This window comes from Vicugna pacos, chromosome 15 (assembly GCF_048564905.1).
Source record: "Vicugna pacos chromosome 15, VicPac4, whole genome shotgun sequence".
Classification (NCBI taxonomy): Eukaryota; Metazoa; Chordata; class Mammalia; order Artiodactyla; family Camelidae; genus Vicugna; species Vicugna pacos.
This window is the reverse complement of record NC_133001.1, coordinates 57,311,717-57,331,013: the sequence shown is the minus strand read 5'-3', so window position 1 is coordinate 57,331,013 and position 19,297 is coordinate 57,311,717. Positions and strand designations below refer to the sequence as shown.

The 19,297-nt window shown below is 45.3% G+C and overlaps 1 protein-coding gene across 4 annotated transcripts in view; it reads left to right on the top strand.

Annotated features, from left to right (window-relative positions):
* Positions 1-19,297, top strand: part of RNF144A (ring finger protein 144A) — a 106,773-nt gene that overhangs the window by 22,455 nt on the left and 65,021 nt on the right. The window contains exon 2 of one of the 4 annotated variants that reach the window (XM_072938248.1): positions 2,739-2,888. The exons of 2 other annotated variants lie outside the window; for them this stretch is intronic. The gene's annotated coding sequence lies outside the window, so the exon portion shown is untranslated. Of the gene's footprint in view, positions 1-2,695; positions 2,889-19,297 lie in introns of all 4 variants that reach the window. One more of the 4 variants, XM_072938247.1, reaches the window with a different exon arrangement.

The window sequence follows — 19,297 nt, the reverse complement described above, 5'->3', positions numbered from 1 at the left end:
CTCAGGCCGCCTGCAGGCAAAGCTTGTCATTTTAGTAAAGGCGCACGAGGAGAGCCTAGCCACCCAGGGGATGCGCGCAGTTTTCCATTGGGATGTGTCTCACGTCTGCTCGGATGGAAACATCTGCCGCTCTCAGATACCCCACTTTGAAGTGACTGGAAGGACAGGATTGATTTTGTTCTTTGCTTCCCGACCAGAGATGCTTAAAAATAAGCCAGGTTCAGAGGCTGGCATTGCTTTTCTGATGAGCAAATATTGCACTTGCGCAGAGGGAGCCGGGGAAATTCTGGCGTTACTATGCCTTTACATTTTCTCCCGTGGATGTGTGTATGTTTTGATAATAATGTCACTGAGATAGAATTCACACAGTATAACATTCACCATGTTGAAATATATGACCCTGCGGTTTTCAGGGTGTCGTCACGTACGAGCATCACCACCACCCAGTTCCGGAACGTGTTCAGTTCTTTCCCGAACCCCTGGAGCCCGCGGACCTGTTTCTGCCTGTGTGTGGGGTTGCCTGTTGTGGACATTCCATACGCACACTTTCCTGCAGTGTGTGGCCTTCTGCGTCTGACCTGCTTTGCTTGGCTTGATGTGTCCGTGGTCCATCCTTACCGTGTCATGCCTCAGTGCTTTGTTCCAAACCCACCATGGGGACCCACCGCGTCTTGTTTTCACAGTCGCCGGTTGATGGGCATTAGGGTTGCTTCTGCTTTTCGGCACTTTGGAACCACGCTGCCCTGTGCATATTCACACGCAGGTTTCTGTGTGGACATTTATTTCCCGTCCTCTTGGGCGTGTGCCTGGGTGTGGAATCGCTGGGTCGTCTGTGACTCCAGGTTCAACGCTGGGAGGAGCTGCCACACAGTCTCCCAGAGCCGCTGCAACACTCTGGGTCCCAGCAGTGATGGTGAGGCTCAGCGTCCTCCACACCGCACCTGCACGTCTAATCCTCTGTCTTGGACTCTAGTCATCCTGGCGCAGGGGGCGTGGTGCTTCGTCATGGTTTTGATTTGCCTTTCCCTAATCGAGTCACCCTGCTGAGCGTTTTTGAATGTGATTATTGTACACTGGGATAACTGTTTTAGAGAAATGTCTATTGAAATCTTTTGCCCACTGAAAAAATTTGGGTTGTCTTTTTATTGCTGATTTGAAGGTGTTCTGTATATAATCTGGATACAAAGTCCTTATCAAATATGTGATTTGTATATATTTTCTACCCTTCTTTGGTTTGGTTTTACTTTGTTGGTGGTGTATGATAACACACAGAATTTTAAAATTTTGATGGAGTCCCAGTTTGTCTTTTTTCCTTTTGTTGTTTGTGCTTTGGACAACATGTCCAAGAAACTAGTGCCTAATCTAAGGTCACAAGGACTTACTGCTGTGTTTCCTGCCAAGAGGTTTATAATTTTCGCCCTGGTATTTAGGTCTATAACTCATTTTCGAGTTAATTTTTGTGAAAGGTGGAAGGTCTGTGTAGAGACTCATTTCTTGAATGTTGGTACCGTTTGTTGAAAAGCTGTCATTTACACTCTGGCACTCTTGGAAAAAAGAATCAATTAACCATAAACGTCTGGGTTTATTTCTGGGCTGTTGAGTCTAAACCGTTGCTCTGTACGTCTGTGCTTATGTCCATATTACACTAATTTGAAGGCATAGCTTTTTAAATGTTTCTTTTGACAGTAGGAAGTATGAATTCTCCAATTTTGCTTTTCTTTGTCAGGGTTCTTTTGGCTATATGCGTTGTCTTGGCTTTCTGTACGAATTTTAGGATCAGCTTGTCAATTTCTGCAAAAAAGAAAGTGAGGATTTTAATATAGATTGCATTGAGTCTGCAGATCAATTAGGGGAGCATTGCTGCCTTTTAACAATACTGCCCTCCAGCCCATGAGCACAGGATATCTTTCTCTTTATTGTTTTTGATTTCTTGTAATGAGGTTTTGGTAGTCTTCAACGTACAAGTCTTGCGTATCCTTTTACATTTATTTATAAGCATTTTATTCTTTTTGATGCTTTTCTGAAGTGGGTTTCTTCTAACAACATACATTTTTTTGTCCATTGTACCGATTTCTGCCTTTTGACTGGAGTGTTTAGACCTTTCAGTGTAATTACTGATCAGGTAGAATGTATGTCTGCCAGTTTGCTATTTTCTTCCCCCGTGGGTGTTGTGTCTTTTGTGATCCTTTATTCTTCTGTTTTGTTTTCTTTTACGAGCGTGCCATTGTAATTCTGCTGTTGTTCATCGTTTTATACATTTTTCAGTTATCTTCTTAGTGCTTGCCCTGGGGATTACAGTTAGCGTGATCTCGCCTTATTTTTAAGCTTTTCCTGGACCTAAACCTCTCCCTGTAGGAGTCCCATTGGGGCAAACGTGAACAGCTGTGGTTGGAAGAGGAGGAGGACAGAAAGGGAGACCCAGGGGCACTTTGTCACCTGAGACTTGTCTGTGTTGGTGGGTTTATCTGTGACCTTCTTGGTGGAATTTGGTTATTTATTCCATAAATCTCAGTGAACTGGGATGCTTTCCAAACATAGATGTGATAAAATTTCTAGTGGTTATATCAGCAGCTTCCCCTCCCGGCTTGGAGACGTGGGGGACGCAGGCTGGGGGTGCTAAGTCTGCATGACAGTCTCAGCCGCCCTCCCCCCAGACCTGCTCTCTGAGCTCCTGTGACCCTCTCCTGTTTCCCAGGTGCCCGGCACCCCGCTGAGCCTGGTACCCTTCCCACCCCCAGATCTGGAGGGACCCCAGGGCCAGAGACCGCGCTTCTCCCGACGGGCGGCCGGCCATGAGCGGGGGAGCCAGCTGAGAGCACGGACGCCCCCCAGGACCCCGGGACTTGACCAGAAGACCGTTCCTCTCCTCCCGTCAGGACTTCTCGGAGGTAACATTGAGTTTGGAAAACAAAGGCTCGAAAACCCTCATTTAGGTCTTAGTGGAATCTCAAGCCATTGCCTGGGAAGACCATAGACCCTCCTGGATGGGTTTCTCTGTATCTCTTAAATCACACTATGTACGCAGTTACCTACTTCGCCTCCTCTGAAAGAATTTTAAGGATGGTCCTGAACACATTAGGTTAAGCAATTATAGTAATTATTTTACTATTAATAACTTTACAAAAATTGTAAAATATTTTACAAAGATTTCCGCACGGGTCCTCATTTCCTGACCATGGCAACCCTGTGGGGTTGATGTTGCTGGCCTCAGCTCGTAGTCCAGGAAACGGGCTTGGAAGGTCACAGTGACGTCCATAAGGCCTAGGATTCATGAATCCACCCAGAACACGTGGATGGGGCACCTGCGCTGTGCCAGGCGCTGTTCTGACTCGGGACGCGGGGTGAGCATGGCAGACGCAGGCTGCTCTCGTGGTGACTCTGGGTTAGCGGGGACGTGAGTGGGGAGGTTAAGGACCGGCACCGAGAGACAGACTGCATACACGCCACAGGGAAATGGTATGTTTGATTGCCAGGCGTAAGTGTTGCAGAGAAGATACAAAGCAACTGAGTGTAGACGGGTGGAGTTTGAAATCCAGTGCTCCGGGAGATCTCAGTAAAAAGCTGACATCCGGACATGGATTTAAGGCACTAGGGGAACTAGGCGTTTAGAGTCTGGGACAAGAGAACTGTAGTTAGAAGGGAAAGTGGGTGCGAAGGCCCAGAGTCGGGTCTGTGCATCCCAGAATCTTGGAAAAACACCAAGGGTACAGGGTAGCAGGGAGGTGCGGTCAGGAGGTAACAGAAACCTGACCGTGCACTTGGCTCTGTGGACCTTTGGGTAGAATTCCAGGTTTTGTGGTAGGAAATCAGTGCAGGGTTTTAAGCAGAGGAGGGACAGGGTCCATGGTAATAGGCTCATGCTGGCATGGATGTGGACAGAATGCAGCGCGTGCAGGATGGGGGGTGTGGACCGGGAGAGCACTCAGAGTTGTTGGTAATTCAGACAGGCGATCGTGGTGTCTTGCTCCTCTGGTGGCAGCGGAAGTCGTGAAGCGAGCTCCCATTCTGGGCATATTTTGGAGGTAGAGCCCTGAAGGCAGAATGGCCGTGGGACTTGAGAAGAAGGGAAGGTCCATCCTAGAAGGCGAGGACTTCAGCATGTGTACCTAGAGGGAGTTGTGAGCAACTGTGATGGAGAAGTCTGCAGGCAGAGAGGGTTTGGTGCAGAAAGAGGTGAGAAGCTCAGTTCTGAGCAGACTGAGCTAGAGGTTATAAGATACCCACACGGAGATGCTGGGTGGGCAGGCATACCCAGATCTGTAGTTGAAGGTGGTAATCCGAGCTGGAGATACGGTGGGATCCTTGGCTCGTGATGGGTATTTAAAGGAGTAAGGTCAGATGAGAGCCCCAGGGAGAGAAGAGTGCTCAGGATCGGCCCCTGGGACTTCCCTCCCATGTGGGGAGCAAGGGAAGAGGAAAAGCCAGTGACGGAGTTCAAGGCAACCCCCAGGGGGGCAGGGGAGGACCAGGGGTGCGCATCTTGGGAGCCACATGAAATCACTTGAGAAGGAGGAAGTGATGGGCTGTGTCCAGTGTGGGCATGCGCAGGTGGGGGAGGACTGAGAACCGACTCTTGGATCAGCACCATGCAGGTCACTGGTGGCTTTGGTAAAAACAGCAAAATATCAGGTGGGTCCTGCGGCTGTGGCAACCAAACCCAGTGGGAGTGGGTGTGGAGGGAACGGTGTGGGGAGCGGACCTGGGACAGAGGCTTTGCTGCAAAGGGGAGCAGGATGTGGGTGGTGTCTGGTGGGCGATTCAGGCCAGGAGAATTAGTTTGTAGTTGGAAGCATTAGCATTATTTATATGCCAATGGGAATGATTCAACAGAGAGTAAAAATTGGTAATGTTGGACAGAGCGTGGCTGGAACCGTTTCTTGAGTGGGTGAGAGAGGTGTGCTTGTGTACAAGTGGGCTTGTTTGCTTTGGGAAGAGCAAATGTAGTTACTGATGGGGACAGACTTGTGACAGATACATGGGTGCCTGGGTGGCGGCGCTCAGAAAAGGAGTTTTCTTCTGATTGCTTATGTTTCCGTTGTGAAGTAGGAAATAAAGTCACTGTTACCGAGTCCCAGCTTGTCCTTTTTGCCACACGGCAGGCCAGTAAATCGAGAGGTGAGTTGTTGGAACAAGGAGTAGTGATTGTGTTTGGAAAGCCAGCAGACCGAGGAGGTGGTGGACTAGTGTCCCAAAGAGCCATCCTGCCTGAGCTAGAATTCAGGCTTCTTTTATACCCAAAGGGGAGGGAGTGAAGTCAAACACTTCCTGTTCCAGTCAGCCTCCCAAGGGCAGGTGTCAAGGGCTTCCTGCCTGCAGCCGCTCACAGCCGGGCCTGGGCAGGCTGTTCCCTGGGAGCTCAGCAAAGGTGTTTTATCTTAGCACTCATCCCCTGGGAGGCAGGCTTCCCAGAGATGGGCCACATCCCTTTAGCGGTTACCTTATAGCAGGACACAAAGGTTAAAGGCAAAGAAGCAGACACAGTGTGGGGTCAGATTTGCTCCTCCCTGTTCCATCACCGGCTGGAGGGCTTGTCAGCCTGGGGAGACAAGGAGTGAGGAGTCCTCTAGAGAGGGGGGCGCAGAGCGGCCAGATCACCTGGTAGCGGTAAGAGTCCAGCTGAAGCTCTTGGCCACAGGCTGAAAGCCCCCATCGGTGAGACTGTGTGTTTCTAGAGAGCTCAGCTGGGGAGCTGAAGGCCCACACACAGTAGCTCCAGAATGGAATTCCAGTTTGGCTGAATAGAGAGAAACCCGAGTGACAGCGTCTGCAGGGGAGGGATGACTCGGTCACGTGAAGATGAGCACCGTGACGTGCGGAGAGGATGCCGGCGGGAGGAGGAGGTCGGGCTGGGCGATGGATGGGTTTGACTGGAGGTGCAGGGGGAGGGCCGGTGCTGTCTGGCTGGGGACACTGGAGGAAGTGGCTGGAGAGATGGAGGCAGTGGGCTGACATGTGCGCGGACCTGGAGGTCTGGGCGTTTTTGGAACCTAAATCCAGTGTTCCTGCCCCTGAGTCTCAGGTCCTCATCACCCCCCTTTGCCTTTTCACTGCCTGCATTTTGAAAGGACCTACTTGAGAAATCTTATTGAACCCCCAGCCCTATACCAATATTACCAACGTGCGCCTCCGGTGATGCTGGCAATTTGTCGCTGATATCTTACTGACACCTTTCTTTGCTGAGGCAGAGGGAAGTCTGCGGCCGTCCCATCCGTGCAGTAGGAAAGAGGAAATGTGACAACTGAGATTTGAAACTGCTCCTCCTCTTCTCCAAATGCCTTGGACGCTGTGTTTTTTTTGTTTGTTTGTTTGTTTGTTTTTTAAACATTTTAAAGTTTTTGCATCTTTCTCTGCAGTACATTTCCTGGTCCAGAGGTATATCGAGTCTCCTCAGGTCTGAGGGAGACATTAAAGCACCTGGAAAAATGCAGGGCAAGGCCAGGGAATGGTGCATTCCTCCCAGAATCTGCCCACAGTCACCTCTCATGACAGTCTGTTTGGGAATCTGTCTCCAGCAAATTCCAAGAACTGAAATGGCTTCACAAGCACAAAAGATTCATGTTGAAGAAGCCAAAATACCAGAAAATGACATTCCAGAGCAAGCAAAGATATTTTTAAATGTTTAGGATTTATAAAGCGAAGCAGCCTTCATAGAATGCAAACCAGCCCCGATTCACATTTCTGTGATTGAAGTAGCTAAATCTGAAAGACAGTTTTCTTTTCTTTCTTTTTTTTTTTAAGTGGAGAATGTCATCGGTAAGAAAAGAAATCTTCTGTTAAGAAGCTGTAACGGTGCCTTGGCCCGCATTCAGCGCGGGGCAGGGCCGGCCCGGGGAGCTGCAGCTGGCGGCCGGGCTTGGTGCAGCCCTTCTCCGGGGCAGTGAGGCTTTAAGGCAAAGGTCATTTAAAACACTAACTAGAATCGCAGATAGCAATACCCTGCTTTAGTTCTTGTGGTTTCAGGGCGGCTGAGGTGGTTACACGAGCAATATTTTTAAAAGCAGAAACACATAAAGATGCTGCTCTGAGATTCTATGGCAGAAGGTTCTGCTAAATCATAACAACTTCCCACATTTATCTCAGTTGCAGTTTCTTTGTTTCATTTTATTTTTTGTTCTTGTTTTTGTTTGTTTAGAGAGCTCGCTGTCCTCTGGGCCATGCTGTCCAGCCAGTCTGTTTCCTGGGTCAGCCTCCATAAGTGTTCTTGGTGTTCCCACATCCCGAGTTCTGGCAGCAGTGGGACCGCTGGTCCAGGAAAAACGGGGACCTGCTCCTGCGGACAGTGCGGGTTTCTCCAGAAGGGCCAAGCAGCAGGCACTTAATGAGCATCAGTTATGTGCAAGGTCATGTTCTTGGTCCAGGAGGGATGGAAGAGGAGACACAGGGCGGGCCTCTGCTTTGGCGTTTTTCCTTGACTGATGTTAACAAGCAGAAGAGGTGGAACTCCGGCTCCCAAAATGAGCTTAGGGCAGAGCAGAACTGAGGCTGTGAGAAATGGGCGCTGAGTACCAGGACCCCTCACGGCCGAGACCGCTGAGTGGAGAGAAAGCTGGTTAAGAGTGCTCGGGCCACTCCTGCTGGACCCTGCAGATTTGGAGTGAGACTCTGTCCTGTGGCCCCTGGGGAACCGTTAGGGTTTGTGAAGGGTAGTGATAGGATGTTAGAAAAGAAAAATGGCCTGGACAGATTTACTGGGCCCTGTGGTGCTTCCAATGCAAAGAAAACATTGAAAGCAGAGAAAAGAGTCGAAAAGTTTGATCATGTGACTTCACAAAATTAATGGAATTCCCCCGCCGTTTAAAAAATACAGTGCTTCTGTGGTTATTCCCCAGGGCCTAACAACAGAGCTTCACAAACACAAGCAACACATTGACCAAGAAAGATGCCTCCTGCCATACATAGGACTTTGGCTGCATTTGCATTGCTTGATTAAATATCAATGAGGAGACCAGTGGTATCGGGTCATTATGGTTTACTTTCAGCTGGATGACAGAACTGACTTGCTTCAATCTCATTTTAATCCTGACTTTCCTTATTTTAGTAACTGACTTTATGAGTGTGTTCCATGATGTATTTCTCAGTGTTTATCAAGTGACTATGGATCTGTCTATCTACCAATACACTTACTTGAAATTAAAAATAAGGTAAGAACTTTTCTGATAAAAAGGAGTTCTGATTGGCTCACTGGTTTGACAAGAAAGACTGTCTTCATCTCGTAAGTTATTGGAAGGAGCAAAATATGCAAATAATGTGGACAAGCATGTAGTCGAAACATAGTTATGTCAAAATCGTGTGTTAAGGTATTTTCTATTGCCCGGTGCATTGAATGAATATATCCTTTCTCAGATTCTTTCTGAGAGTTGTCTTGGTTTAAAAAGGTGCCTCTAAGGGAAGAAGTAACAAACCCAACTGAGCGGTTTCCAGATCCTAGTCCGTCGTGTGATGTGCTTCTCAGAACAGGGCCTTGAGTGTCCGGTGTCCTGGTGACTCATTCTGCTGCAGATCAGGTGGTTTCCAGCGCTTTTCTTTTGTTGGAAGACCCACTGATTAAATTGTCACCTCATCACTGAAACTAGCTTTTACTTGGTGACAATGTGACTTTTGGCATATATGTGAAGAGGTGCAAAGAGCTGAGTTTCATTTTTATAAAACACCATCTGCTCTCATCTATCTACTTAAGTCAACAGGCAGTAAAGTTATTATGTCTATAAAAATGAGAAATTGGAATGTAACTGACCTTGAACTAGATCTTGTTATGACTCTAAGTGATATTTATCTATGGATACCCGGACTCCAGGGGAAAAAAATCCAAACCAAATTTTTTTTTGCTTTGAGATCTACTAATTAGTTCTGTTAATCCTTCTTTATTTTTTTTTAGTTTTATTGCAGTATAATTGACAAATAAAATTATAATATATTTAAAACATGCATTGCAATAATTTGATACACATTATGAAAGGATTTCTGCAGTCTAGTTAATTATCATATAATTACTGTATCCATCACCTCATATATTTGCCCTTTTTTGGGTGAGAACACATAAGTTCCACTGTCCTAGCAAATGTATACAGTACAGCGTTATCAGTTATAATCAGCATGTTATACTTTAGACCCTGAGATCTTCATTTTATAAATGAAAGTTTGCACTCTTACCAGCTTCTCTCTGTTTCTCCCACACTCCTGCCCTGGCAACCACCGTTCTACTCTCTGTTTCTATGAGTCTTTTTTTAAGATTAAAATTAGTTGATCATGTACTTAAGGGTTTATTTCTGGGATTTTTATTATGTTCCATTGATCTGTGTGTCTTTTCATGCCAATATCGCACTGCTCTGATTACTGTAGTTTCGTCATATAGTTTGAGATCAGGACGTGTTCAGCTTTGTTCTTTCTCAGGATTGCTTCCACTATTCATGCATATTTTTAAAAAATAAGTGATATATTAGACATTGCGTTTTTTCAACTATTGTTGCTTTATTTTAAAAAGGCAGAATTTCCAGTATGTCAGAAGTTACATCTTCTGCAACTATTTAAAATTCTTCTATAATTTTTAATGGCAACTAAGGAGTGTGCTAAAGGCCTACGTACTTTTAAAAAGTTATTTTTGGCTGTAGCCCAGACATAAAAAACCCAAAAGTTCTCTGCTTTGGGCCACAGAGAACAAATTCAAGGCTCTGTGGTGTAGTGGGAAGGGAGAGACACGGGGAGTGAGAAGGCAGGTCCGGCCCAGCCTTACCACTTCCTGCCCTGGGAGAGGCACTCACTTCGCAGGGCCCGGATTCCTTCACTGTAGAACAGGAACCACGGCGGTGCTTCCCACCTCTCTGGAAGTCCTTCGTGAGGAGCAGATGCGCCTGAAGGATGGGGAAGTTTCTCATGATGTGTAAACAATGTCCAGCTGTTAGTTACTGGCTGAGAACCAGATGCAAATGAAATGACCACCTGCAGCTCTCCTGGGACCCGAGGGAAGGCGCAGTGAGGGGGATGTGGGCGTGCGTGTGGCCAAACCTTGGAACCGCAGAAGACGCAGGAGGGTGACGGGAAGCACGCTGCTCACAGCTGCGAGGGGGGCCCAGCGTTTTGTTCTCTGAGGAGAGACATCCTGATTACCAGGAGGCTGTGGGAATTTGGAGGATCTGGCTAAGGGATGTTTTCCACGACAGCGTGGAGGGTGAAGCCACAGCCTTGGAGGAATCTGCATTACTCTCGGGCTCCTGAAGCCACTGTGCAAAGATCTAGGGGGAGACGAAGTAGCGGGGGCTGCCGCCAGCCGCCCTGGGTCTGTCGCTTTGGAGCCCGTACGTGAACCTCCGAGCGCACTGCGGCTGTGCCGGCTGACTCAGCTCTCCCGGCGTTACAGCTGCTGTTTGCCCATCGTCCAGTCGAGAAAACTAAGCCTGGAAAGTGTCTTGTTTACGATGATGCAACTGGTAATTGATGGAGGGCAACAAACCCAGGACGCCCAGCTTCCGGATCTCACTTGACCTTCCTGCTGATAAAGAAGGTTTTAGATGGACTCTTGGCACCAGGAGAACAGGGAGGATTCGGAAGTCTTGGTTCAGGATGAACGTCATTTAGGTTTGCAAGACAACTACAGGATCCCCGTGGGCAAGGAGGCGGTGGCAGCAGGATGGGGTGGTCATCCCTGGATGTTGGCGTTTTGGAAGACAATGATCCCCTTTAATAAAGCGAGGTTGACCTGTGCTTTATGGGCTTCTAAAGATGCCTCGAGTGCGAATAGTAACTGCGCAGCTATGGGAGGGGCTGCGTAAATTGAAATATGATGCATTATTTGCGGAGTTCAGAAGCATCACTGTGAAGTCCATTAATGGGCAGGGTTGGTGTTGGGAGAGGAGAGGCCGGGGGGCCAGGGACATCTAGCCCTGGAAGTGTTAGCCACGCAAGATGACCACAAGGTACTTTGTCATTTTATTCTGGATCCCTTTGCCCAGTTCAGGTTCAACACTGTAGAGCAAGCCGACGTGAGTACCAGAGGGTGTCATCTTACCAGCAACGCCACTCAGAAAGAAGACCAAATGCAGTTGGGGTTTTGAAAAGTCAGAATGGAGAGCTTACTGCGGTTTCTCCACTGTGTGAGTGAGTGAACTAAATGTGAGGATTAACAGGATGTTTTGTTTATAAATTGTTCCAAGATGGGGAATAATCGTATTTCATAATCTTTGAAGAGATTTCATGGGAAAGCATTTCATAGTCCTTTTTCTTCCTTTTTTTTTCTTTTATTGTAGGGAATCAGAAAGCTTCCAACAGAGCAGAGGAGAAATCATAAGTACACGGTCTGAGGAAGGTTCTTATTCTCTTATGGAACAGGATACAAAGGTGGTCCTCTTTATTAAAAGGATCACAAAATCCATAGACCTCAAGAGCAGGTATTGGAATTGAATCTAGACTTCTTGAGCCCACAGCTGCCTCTCTGGCCAGGGAGATGGCAGTGTGGGGAGGGCATGGACATCGTCCAGGACTTCCATTCAGAGATCTGAGCACCACCTCAGCCAGAACATCCGTGTTGTCTTTAAATTCATTAACAGTGAATCAACAGTGGGCTTTCTGGATCCACGGAGGAGCTGTTGCTACTCTTCACCTCCAAGTTGGAGTTCCTAAAGCTTACCCATTAAGCTGGTTCCTTAATTTTTTTTAAATATGCATGTGCATATAGTAAAATTGTTAAACTGTAACTATAGAGAATTTATTTTCTTAAATACCAATTTAAATGCTTTCTCTCTTTGTCCTCTCCAGAGAAAACCACTATTAACTTTTAATTTTTTTGTTAGTTTAGTCATCTAGAAAATCTAGTGCACATGAAAAGATACCCATTTTAAATCTGAGCCAGATTTATGCTGTAATGCCATTCTTAGCAGAGCTCTTGAAGAAATGTATTAGGTAGGAACCTTTTTATGAAACATAATGAATGCATGTCCATGAACATGTCTCTTCAACAGAAACGTCATCAACACTGTGACATTCCTCTGGGAGGACGTGGAGGTTCTCCCTCATCTGACTGCCGTTCCTCCGCACGATCATTTAATCTTCCCTTGCTATTCTTGGTAGCCTGTGTCCCTAAAGTATGTACCATATTACTCGTTAAAAATGGCGTCCTGCGGGGGGTAGACTTGTGCACTCAGTGTCTTGTGTCTAAGGTTTAAGCAGCTTGTTCTGGGTAGCTAGCATTATTCATCTCCCTTACATAGTATGTGATAAGGTTAACCCCCGGCGATTCCTGCTTCCTCCTGCCCGTGGGTGCCTATCTCTGCTGCACATACGCGTTTTTCCCTCTTGGTTGTGTACCTAGGAGGAGCATTGAGGCCCAACGGAAGGCTGATCCATGACCAGCTTTAGAAGACAGTGTCCATAGTGATTGCATCAACCCACGTTGTCGTCAGCGGTGCGTGACAGCTTCCTCTGAGATTCACACCGGTCTTACCCCAACGCTTGGTGTTATTGGACTTTTTGATTTTTGTCAAATGAATAATGAAGCGAATTTAGTGTGCCAGCGATCTTGAGCTTCTTCCCACATTTTTAATTGCCATCGTTTCACCTGCTGTGAAAGGCGTGTGTATCTCTTTTTCTAGTTTTCCAGTGGATTGCATATTTTTCCTCCATTGATCTGAAAGCATTCTCTTTATATTCTGAAGACTTGTATTGTTGGTTTCATGTGCTAAAAACATTACCTTCTAGTGTGTGCCATGTATTTTCACAAGGTGACTTTTGATGAATAGAAGGTCTTGATTTCAATGTATTTAGTGTATCAGCCTTGCTTATTTATAGTTAGTCTTTCTGTAGATACTTTTCTGTATCCCAGGGTTATAAGTTACTCCCTTAACTTTCTTTTTATCAGCTTTTAAATTATTTGGAATTAATTTTTGTGTGTGAGAGGGAATCCAATATTATTTTTATCCACAAGGCATAATCATTCACTTGATACCATTTATTGAATAATCCTTTTTTTCCCATTGATCTGAGATAACACACTTGTAATGTGCTGTTTGCTGGGTGCATGGGTTTGTTTCTGTGTCTTCTGTAGTTGTGCCGTGGTTTATTTGTCCGCTTCCGTGTCACACAGCCTGCTCTGACTTTCTGCAGCTCTCTGCGTTCTTCGTATCTGGTCCCTTCACCGTTTCCCTCTTAGGGGGTAATGTTTGGCTCTACTTGGGCTTTTGTCCTTCTATAGAAGTTTTAGAGTTAGTTTATAGAACAGCAACAGCAACAGCAATAATCAAAATAACAAGACTTGTGTGGCATTTACTTGGACTGCATTCAATCTGTAGCTCACTTGAGAAGGAATTGACTCTTTTTGATATTGAGTTTGCCTATCCATGAACATTGTATCACCAACTATAGATTTATCTTTCCCCACATGTTTTTGGGGAAGTTTATCCTCTTCTGTAGATAGATGTTACTCATTTTCTGTGTCCTCCTAGGTACAGATAACATAGGTTTGCTCCTAGCCACGTTAGTTTTGGGATGCCTTTGGAGATGGCATCTTTGCTGGAGGATGAAAGCATCATTGACATTTAAAGATTAATCTTGCATCCAGTTACTTCAGTATTTCTAACATTTTGTCTATAGATCCTCCTATATGTAAAAAGTCATTTGTCAGTAATTAAAGTATTGCTTATTCCTTTTCAGTTCTCACATTTTCTTTTTCCTGTGTTTCCTGTTTGAGTTAGGACTTCCAGTACAAAAATGAATTGAAACAATAGAGGATAGCTCTTCATTGTTCCTGATCTTTATAAGGAATGTTCTAATTTAGTTAAGAATGATGTTTGCTGTCACTTTTTTCCAGTTACCTTTTATTGGTTAAGGATGTTCCCTTATGTTTCTGTTTTGCAGAATTTTGTTTTCCTTTTTTATTCTAAGTGCATGTTGAGTTTTATCAAAGGCTGCTCTGCATCTGTTAGGACGGCCATATGATTTCTACCATTTTCCTCTTACTATGTTAGAGTACACATATGACTTAGTCTAATGGTAGACTCTGTTCAGCTCCTAGGATAAATCTAGCCTGTTCAACTTAATTTTTTTCCCCTAAATACATGTCTGATGCACATCTGTATTCTATTTGCTCTTATTTTCTTTTAAATTTTTGTTTCTTTACTCATGAGTGAGGTTAGCCTATATTTTTCCTTTAACTGCTTTTGTCTGATTCAGAGGATTTTTCTGCCCTATTTTTCTTCTTTTTCCTATTTCTTGCAAGATTTGTGTATGATTTGAATTATCTGCTCTTGAAATTTTGGTAGTACTCAGCTAAAAACAAGAACTAATTTTTCTAGGCTTATAAAATTATTTGAACTCATTTCTTTTTTAACTGATTTTTTTCAGTTTTCTTAAATTATGTTTTTCTAGGAGTATAATCATAGTTCCCTCTTTTTCAAGTTAAAATAAGCATAAAATTATTTGTTTAGCTTTAAATCCCTCCTCTGTTTCATTACAAAATATAGTTTACTTGGGCCATATCTCTTTTTTCTTCCTTGACCAACCTGCCAGATAGTGTATGCTTTATTATTATTTTCAAAGAAAAATACTTTTGACTCTTTATTTTAACTTTATTTTGTGTTATATTTATTTTTGTTTTTATCTGTTAATAGGACTTTCCTTCTGCTTGCTTTGTGTTTATTCTGCTGTTGCTTTTCTAACTTCTTAAGCTAGAGACAGCTCAGTAATTTTTAGACTTCTTTTTAAAACATAAGCATTTAAGTTTATGAATTTCTCTCTCAGCACTGCTTTAATGGCATCTCATAGGTTTTGTTACATAAAATTCTCAGCATTGTTTAGATATGTTTTTAAAGTTCTATGTTTTCTTCCAAACCCATGAGTTTCTTGATTAGTCTTCTACAGTTTTCCAGCATGGAGAATCTTTCCATTATTGGTGTCTGTCTTAACTGCACTGATCCGTATGATACCAGTTGTCAGAAATGTGCTGATTCACTCTTTATGTCCTTGTGTAATGTCAACTTTTGTAAATACTGTATGTATTTTTAAGAAGATTGTGGATTTTCAGTTTGCTGATTATGAGAGTCACCTAGGTCCATTAAACTTAGACTGTTAGTAGCACTTTCCATATCTTCTGTATTTTTCCCCATTTTTTTTGGTTGCTAAATTAAACTATATAGTGAAGTTCCCCACTGTGATGTCATTTTTTTCAGATTTTTCATTTTTTTTCAGAAACTGTATCATTTTTGCATTCTATATTTTGAGGCTATTTGCTATATACAAATTTAGGATTATTATAGCCACATAATGAATCGGATCTTTTATTATTATGAAGTTGCCTTTTACCCTAGTTACGATTTTTGCTTTAAATCCTCTTTTATCTGACAACTTTCTTCTGGTTGCATTTTCCTGGATCACCTTTCTCCATCCTTTGACTTCCGATCTTTCCAGTTTCTTATGGTTTTGTGTGCATCTCTGTTTTTAAAATTCAATTTTATCATTTCTTTCTTTTCACTGTTGAGTTTAATCAGTTTTTTTCTTATACTATTTAATAGAGTTGGATTTTTTCCTCTAAATTATTTTTATACTATTTTCTTTCTTGCTTTCTTTATACTATTTTCTTCCTTGCTTCTTAAAACTTCTTTTTCAAGTGCATGGTTGTCCTTGTACAATCGGGAGGCCACACATTTAACTTCTCTTCTCTTAGTGGATACTGCTGAAATTTTACCATGAATACCTAAGGTCTAAAATGAATGTTTTAACTCCTTTGTTCTCAAAATACACAAAAGCCTTAGAACACTTGTAATTGACTTAGAAATTTATCAGCTAGATGTGCTTATTTTTTTAATTTTTAGTTCAATATTTTAACCGGACTTCAGTTATTTTCAGGGTGAGAGACCTTTATAGACTCTAATGCATCATACTGAAAGAAGTCGATCTGTCCCAGTTTTGTTTTTAAGTAATTACATCTTCGTTGCTAGTGAAGATACGGATAGTTTCCAAGCCCATTTCAGTATTCAGCATCGCAGAAGGCAATGACCCTTCCCTGCCCCTAGGGAGGTTCTCATGGCTCCTACATAGATGGTCAGCGAAGTGGGCGCAGCAGGTGCTGATGTAAAGAAATATCTGTTGGTCAGTGTGGACTGGATGGCTGGCCCCAGCTTAACCTGTATGTAAGTAGAGGGGCCCCTTCATGCATTCTGCAAACGAATAGAAAGGACACAGCAGTGTTCAAATTAGTTCTTATTAGCATGGTGTTCTAGACACTTACATTTCCTATGATTTCATTTACCCTTATTTTCTATAGTGTTTCAACATTTACAAAGAGAGTCCCACCAACTCCCCTCAAAAAAAAAAAAAAAAAAGAGGCCAAGAGTGTGTTTCTTAAAAAAGAAATCTCTGTCGCTTGTTTCTCTCGGTGACGTGGAGTTCTGGGACACACATGCCAGGGTTTCATTATCAGATGTGTGTACTTGGTGTCCAAGGCACGATGCCCAACCCTGGGAGGGCGAGGTCAGAGCTTCCTCCTCTCTGGATTGTGTCCCTGCAAGGCAGCCCCGATGTGTCTGGATGTAGAGTCACAGGACGTTCTGCTTGGAAGGAGCCACGTTGCTCACGTAGCACAGCGGTTTCCAAAATTATTTGAGGTGGCTTAGTAATCCTTTCTTCAGAGATGTCTTGTGGAAGCTTGATGTTTTAAGAATAAATAGGCTCAGACTGGAACAAGCTTGGGGTCCTTGTGCCCTGCCACCTAAGTACCCCTACCCTCTGCTGCCCCGGCCCTCCAGGGAAAGCCAGGAACTGCAGGACCCACACAAAAGGCCTTTCCATTTAACCCCCAGTCCAGCAGAGGAGAAGCAGGAAGCTCCGGTGGGTCACAAGGCTGGATGGCAGCTGGACCAGAGTTCCGGTCTTTGCGGCCCCTTCTAGGCCCTCCCACCACCAATTGTTCATTTACAACCAGGCAGAGCTGCTCCTTCGTACAAAGTCACTAGGAAGCGAGTCCCACATGTCCATGTGTATTATTTCCTTTATATTCAGACCACATCTAGTTGTTTTGTGTGGGTGACCCCAGTTTTCCACCTAGACTTGCCATGTCCCATCTCTTCTTAAACCCCAGCCCTGGGACTGCTGCCTGCTCTGGGGGTCTTCCCAGACTGTGGAAAAGGTGGCCGGTAACAGGGACGGGGACAGAAAGCCTCCTTTTGTTCTCTGTCCTGTGTCTGCTTCAGGCCCTTCGCTGCTGGTCACAGAGGGACCGATTCCTTCAAGCAGACAGACCGCATGCTATTTCTGTGCTGTAAATTTCCAAGTCTTCTCTCCCGGCCACCTCGCCAACCACACGCTGGAATAAGAAGTGTGTTTGCAGCTATAATCAGCACACTTAAATGCTAGTTAAATTCAGAGTGAGCCCAGAATCCACGTGGCTCTGGACTCCGAAAGAAGCTATAAAAATATCACGTGGCTGTGGGTCCTCTGAGACCTTTGACAACTAGGAGATGGCTCTGAACCTTTTTAAGGTTTATGGCTGTCCCCAAATAGCCCAGATTACACGGCAAGCGGGGTCTGATTCACAGAGGATTGAATCTGACAGCAAGGAGTCTTGGCTGCGGACTGGCAAATTCCTTTCTTGTTTTTAGTTTTCTGGGACAGGATGCACAGTAATGGTCATTTATTTTCCTGTAAATTCTTCGAGGACAGCGCCTTCCTTAACTGTCTTGGTATCCTCCATGTCTGGCACATGTATGCACCTGAGATAGCTGTGAACTGGCGGAACTGGAGAGTCAAGATGCTGAGAGCAGGAGGAGGCGTCAGCCCCCGCGTTGTTGCTCCCACGTATACACCCTGATGACTTGGTGTTTCATGTATGTAAGTGATCTCATCCGTCCCCATGACCGCCCTGGGAGGAGTGGGGCAGCTGTTATTAATCCCAAATGAAGGATGATGGTACAGAGGCTTCCAGGGGCTTGTGGCATCATTCAGGAGCTCATGGATTTAACATGCAGTCGGGTCTTGAGTCCGGGTCTCCTGACTCTTAGGGATTCTTTCCATTTCTCTGCTGGTATATCCTCAAAATGCTCCGTTGTCATCTCCTGGGAGCGCTGCTCAGCTTCAGCATAAGGCTCCTGGAAGGCTTGGTGGTTTACAGTCTGTTCCTCGTACATTACATGTTTCACTACATACGTGCACCATGGAAAACGGTGAGGCGGGCACTCCTGAACTGCTGATCTGCAGCAAGGTTCTGACTGTTTCCTCTGCCCCTGGTGCTGTGGAGTAGTCGTGCTCAAATGACAAACATGCTCTCTGTTCCAGACTCCAGCAGTGGCTCCCAGAGCCTCCAGGGCCAAGTTCAGAGTCTTTATCTGACCTCACCAGGCAGCTCCTGGCCAACCGCAGCCTCGTCTACACTCAGGCCCTCAGCACACACCTGCCCGGAGTCCGAGGATTGACGGCTCAGTGGTTCCTCCCAGGATCACGTGCCTTCAGGAAGCGTGTCCTGAGAGCCAGTTAGCTGGGGGAGCCCCTTCCCTGTGCCCTGGGCTGGCCGCAGCCCGCAGCCTTCCTGCCTGTAGTCACAGACTTGCCCCGCTGTGAGTGGACTGCGAGCTCAGTGCGGGAGCCCTGCATCTCCTCCGGCTTTGAGGTCGCCTGGAGGTGTGCATGCACTTTGTACATGTTTGCTGCGAGAATTAACTGCATTTTTTTTTAAGATAGCTATAGAATTCTGTTTTTAAAACTTTTTGCGGGGAAAGGTAATCAGGTTTATTCATTTATTTATGTTTTGGAGGTACTAGGGACTGAACCCAGGACCTCGTGCGTGCTAAGCATGTGCTCTAGCACTAAGCTGCCCCTTCCCTGCTGAACTGCGTTTTTAAAAATTCCCTTTTGAATTCTCTGGCGCGCGCGCATGCGTGTGTGAGTGAAGTGTGGCTATTTGGAAGGATGTGACGGAGAAGGGGGAGCTTGACAAGGGGATGACGCCGAGGGAGCCTGGTCTACCTGATGTCCACTTTGGCCTTGGTCCTGCTCAAAGTACCCGATGCACAGAGGATGCTGTGGCCTCTGCCGGGGTGGGGAGTGGGGGGAGCCCCTCCGTGGTTGGTCTCTGTGGTCCCGAGCAGCTCTGCGATGCGCTGTGACACAGAGCTGGCTTCCACGTGTTTATGGGCTTGAATAACACTGTAATTTCTCTAAATACTTAGACTTTTTGAACCCTTTTGGTTTGGGGCCTCTCATAAACCCTAGAGAACACTTAATGAGCACTGACTACAAATGCTTTCATTTTCAGTAAAAGAAATGTCCCTGTGTCCACCCTTCCCAGTCTCTGAACCGTGTTGTCCTGGGGGCACCGTGGGGG